Source organism: Lichenostomus cassidix, chromosome 3 (assembly GCF_008360975.1).
Source record: "Lichenostomus cassidix isolate B80296 chromosome 3, HeHo_3.0, whole genome shotgun sequence".
NCBI classification, from domain to species: domain Eukaryota; kingdom Metazoa; phylum Chordata; class Aves; order Passeriformes; family Meliphagidae; genus Lichenostomus; species Lichenostomus cassidix.
In genome coordinates, this window is record NC_139483.1 from 17,396,756 (window position 1) to 17,402,201 (window position 5,446).

Consider the following 5,446-nt stretch of genomic DNA (forward strand, 5'->3'; position numbering starts at 1 on the left):
TCCCTGTGTAATCCCACCTGCCTTTCTGTGCCAGGGCCAGGCAGCTGACAATGTACACCATCACTGACCCACTGGGTCACATACAGATTGAAGCTCAGCTTTTTGCTGTCTGGAAAAAAAAACCATGGCATAATACATGAAGACTTTATTTGCCTTTTACGATTCATCTTTGTCATCTGACTTTCATCAGTAGTTCAGCTGGATAATAGCAGTAGGAAGACATTATGGAAGTGTACCAGGAGACCAGATCTCAAAATTACCAGTTATGCTTCCTCAAAGATAACATCCTTCTGATAATACAGGCTGTTTATCAAAGCATCTGTAGACAGTAATTTATTTGAAGAAACTGCCTAGGGAAAGTGTTTTTCATGAGCTTGCAGAGAGAGGGAATATATCAGGTTGAGAGTGAACCTGGAGCTGTGCACTGGGTTTTATGTCAGACATCACATGCAGGGTGAGATATTGACATGTGGAGCACAGGGAGCTCATGAGCAATGTGTGAGACAGGTCTTGTGAGAAGATTACAAGTATGTAGTGGAGAAATTAGAGAATTGTGTCTCAAACCCTGCCAAGCTGTGTGCAACTGTCCTTCTAACTCTAAACAAAGTTCCAGAAACTACAGAACTAATTTACAAATAATCTGCATGAAAGCTGTGAATTTAACACTGCATGACAGCTCTAAAGTATGGAGTCACTTGCTCATGCATAAGGTTATAGCAGGTCACTTCTCACCCCCTTAAACCTGTCAGCTGAGTGCATCAGTGATTCAAGGAGAAGCACAGAAAAGTCTTCTGGGAATGGCAATGCTTTGAATTGATATGGCTCCTGCAGTTCTTGTGTCTGGTGCTGCATCTGCCAGCTTGAGTGATGTGGTGAATTTGAGCTCTAGGAAGTGGCAGGGAGCTCATAGTCTCCCCAGTCTTTGGACGAGGCAGCTTGTAACTTGTGTTGAGCAGGAGGGGTTTCCAACTGGTGACTGATTGATTGGGCTCATGTGCAGCAGGGAGGGTAATTGCTCCATTCAGCAGCAAGTCTAACATCCCAAACACTCCAAGTTGTGTTATTATCCTCCCAGCTTTCTGAGAGACAGATAAACCCAGATATTTAAGGCAGGAATGCTTGTGATCTTTCTAGTTTTGATATGCCCCAAAGCCCTGGTTTTAAAGGTTGTAAGGTGCCTTTGACTAGCATTTGCAGGCTTTGGAGATCCTATTTCATTAAAGGTACACTTATTGACCAAATTCTGATCTTCTGGGAAGTTAGGTAGATGGGGTCTTTCACCCTGAAATACCTTCTTGCAGCCTGTTTGCTCTTTGATTGTACCCTAGCATCAGATTCCCTGCTCTGTTTTTACAGGCACAGTTTCCTTTTATTATACATACTCAAATATGTAGTAGCAGGTTTGCACTGGCTTTTTTAGGTGTGCTGTCAAGTGCAGTGTGTGGCCATTTAACCAGGAATAATTACATAAGGAATCTTGCACAGTGGAAAAGAATATTCCCTGTATGCATAGATACATCACACCTGAATACCTGAAGCAGAAAAGAAATATGTGAAAACAAACACCCAGGAGTTGGTGGAGCAGGAGCTGGAGATAATGTGTAAGGCCTTAATTTGTTCATCTGGGCATGTGCAATAAATAGGTCTCAATTCAATTCTCATGTGTGCAGTGACGTGTTTTTCCATTTGGCTGCTGAGCAGTAGGAATTGAACTAGCAGTAGTATTGAACTTGTGTGGCCACACAGCCTCCTCTTCCACAAGCTGCAGGGTCCAAAGGAAATGTTATGGGCTGTGAAGCTCAGCCTAGAGAGAAGGCATGCACTATTTTGGCAGGACGAGTAAGATGTGTGGGCTGCAAGGTTGGTGTGAGGGGTAGGAAAAGAAGTCACATGTGTCTTTTAAAGGCAGATGAATTTAATTTGGGATGACAATGCCACAATTACTTCCAGAATTTTACTCCCACTTCTGCTTCTTCAGTGCTGCTGGCATTCATAAACCAATACAGCTTGATGCATAGCCCAGTTGCTGGTGTGAATGGAAAGGGGTGACAGGAGTGTGAAGTGGGAAAGTTGTTTTTTTGGAAACAGCTGGTGATTATGTTGGCTTAAAGTAGTCATGGAATCAGAGCTCACGACTCTGGGCACTTGCAGGTTTTAGTTCTAGCCATGCAATTACATGTGGGGTTTTTTCCAGATCTAACATAGGTTTCTTTAAATTGAATGTCTTGGGTTTTCACTGCTTGTTTTGGAAACACAGGTAATATGCCTTATATATGGTGCACCTCAAGTTATTTTAAGCACTCTCAAGCTCTTAATGTATTTCTGTTTGGAGATCAAAGAGGATGAATTCCTGCCTAGAGTGGATTTGATGTGAGGTGACCCTGTTTTGGCAGGGGTGTTGGATTGAGATGATCTCCAGAGGTGCCTTCCAGCACTAGCAATTCTGTGATTCTGGGATTTACACCACCCACTGTGGTGTTGTGGTCATTTTCATATTGCCCTTTAACAGATCGCAAAGCACACTTGGAAGCAGGAGATCTTGAATTCTCCTGTGGGTACTTGTTTTTAGCTTTCTGCTACAACAGCTCAGCCTCTCCACCATCCTTTTCCTTTCTTCCTCCACCAGTGAGTGTATGTTTTAGGCAGCAGCTCCCTCCCTTTACTCCACAGTAGACAAAATATTTAAGTGAGAATTATCACATGTGGGATGTTTGCTACTGGAGTACATGTGTTGGTAAAATGATTGACAGAGGGTAGTTGGGGCCATGTATTGCTGTGATTCTGCTCACAGTCACTCTCCACTCAGCTCTGCTGCTCTGAAGCAGGAGATGTGGACTTTTCCTGTTCAGCTGGGAGTCCTCTGTCTCTCCTGGTGTCAAAGGCAAGCTGTCTTCCTGAGCTTGTGAAAATATTAGGGGTTTGGGAGCTGCTTCCTTAGGCTGATGCTGGTGCAGATGGAAACCAAAGAAAGGAAGAATAGGGTGAGTAAAAAGGCAAAGCAGGTGCTGTTCTCCCACTGGTTGTCTGGATGGGGATGAGCTGTGGAGCAACATGCCTCAGTTTCCCTATCTGTGCAGGTGGTGAAATTGCCAGTCTTTGAGGAACATAGAGAGAATTAATGTTTCCTTTGCTTTGATGAAAAGCACTGTGAGCACAAAATGTTTGCTATTGAGAAACTGATTCTATTTCATGATGTTTGTCAACTGTTGATCAGAGAATCATTTAGGTTGGAAAAGACCTCTGAGATCATCAAGTCCAACCTTTGACCAATCATCACCTTGTCAATTAGATTACAGCACTAAGTGCCATATCCAGTTGTTTCTTGAACACCTCCAGGGATGGTGACTTCACCACTTCCCTTGGCAACCCATTCAAATGCTTAAAAACTCTTTCAGTGAAGTTATTCCCAAGATGATGTTCTGCTCCTTTGCTGTCCTGCCCATTACAGGGACGAGAAGGCACCAATTAGCAAAGGTTTCTGTGTGCTTCCTGTAATCCCTGATTCCCTTGCTGTTGGCTGAAAAATCATTATGCTTTTTCAGAAGGATTCTGTGTGGATTTGTTTCTGAAAGCTTTACAGAAATCTGGACAAATTATCTGAGCCCAGGGCGTTTCCAGATTGCATATCCTTAATTGTATTAAACACTTTGGAGCCATCTGACAGTTTGTCTCACAGTTCAACCATCTGATCTGGAAATTTAGGCAAGCTTTACTTTATGGAAAAACTCGGAGACACTCACATTGGAGTGTCATTAGTTGGCCCCTGGGCTGCTCTTTGATGGAGGAAAGACTACTATAGTGTCACTGCTGATAGTGTGCTGATTGAGAGAAGCCAGGTTTTAGGGGCTCATTAATTTTGATTAATTAGGCTAAAATACAGCTTTCTTGCCTTTCTTGTCTTTGCAAAATGACTAGTTACCCTACAATCCAAATCATAAAAATTGGCATTGCTATTTTAGTTTCTTTGTATTTGTTATTATAAATACAGAAATCAGTCTGGTTTCAAAACAAATTCTTGTTGTTTTTTACTAGTTTACTTGATTACACAGCACTTAGAAGACTTTGATGCACTTGTAACACCCACATGAGGTAGGGTATATGTTACTCTGAGAGCAGCAATGGAAGGACCCACACAGAAATAAGGTCATGTAGGAGAAGCTGCCTTTTCCTGAGGACTATGCCCGCTGCACGAAAACCCCTTTAGTGCTGATTTCACACCTTCTGGCTCCTGTGTGCTCACTCCCTTTCCCTGAAGGAGAGGAAACCCTGTAAATAACTTGCTAAGGAATTCCTGAGAGGAGATGAGTATCCCAGGCCAAGTGTGCATGCATGGAGTATGGTGGGCTCAGGGAAGCTCCTCTTTTAATGGGGAGCTTATTAATGCCCTCTCATTGTGTGGCCAGTGTGCCCTGTGCTGGCCAGCTCAGGGGCTTTGAGGATGCTGCTTTTCCACATGTGAAAACTCAGCACTAGGTTTTCATTCTCTTTTGTAGCTGGCAAGGAGAAGCAGGGTGGTCCCTACTGCAGGGCAAGAGTGGTTAGAGAAATGCTTTCATTTGCATACTGTAGCCACTGCAGACTTAGTTTGTGAGATGATTTTGGCCAATAAACAAAGATTCTCTGTTTAAAATGATTTGGAGGCCAGAGATCTATTTGTGCACTTGAATCTGTCAGTAATTAGGTCCAAGAATATCTGGTATTTCCCCGAAATGCTGTGGATCACACAAGGCTCTGAAAACCTGTATCTCCAGAGAATCACTTTTAAATTTACAGGAGAAGCTGATTTGGTTTGAAATAAAACCCTGAACATTCCATGGACTCAAACCTGAATTGTGTCTGGAAACATATCTGGAGGCCATCCCATTCCTTCCAATTCCAGATAAAAAGTGAGTGAGTCCAGATGAGACATTAACTCTGCTCAGCTAGAACTTATGCCCTACCATCAGATATAAGCAGTCAGCAGTGGCAGAAGAGAATAGTTTTGTCCTCTCTGGGTTTGCCTAAGCCTTTCACCAGCAGGACTGAACATCCAGGAGATTGCCTTATAGCTTATGTGGATCATGAGAGACTTCCCAGCTTTCTGTTTCAGCTTCTGTGTTCATCATGTTGTGGGACAAATGTTGAATTGCTTTTTAAACTCCCCTTTGCTCCCCTCTCCTTCCCCTTTCCCCCATTCTCAACTGTCCCTACTGAGAGCATATACAATTAGGGAAGAGCAGTTTCTTTGACAGACAGTGTAATCCATCAGACACAGTCTGCTATCAGTGCTCTGTGCTTGAGTAAGATTCATTACTTGTATGACACAGCAGAGTGCTTTGCTTGTTACCTGTTCAACCCTCTTCTTCTGATTAGGAAAAGCCTCGAAGGGATTGCTCTATCTGGGATGATTCCAAGATTAAAACTCAATTTTTGATCAACTCTGTGTGCTAAGAGGAGCTGACTGCTC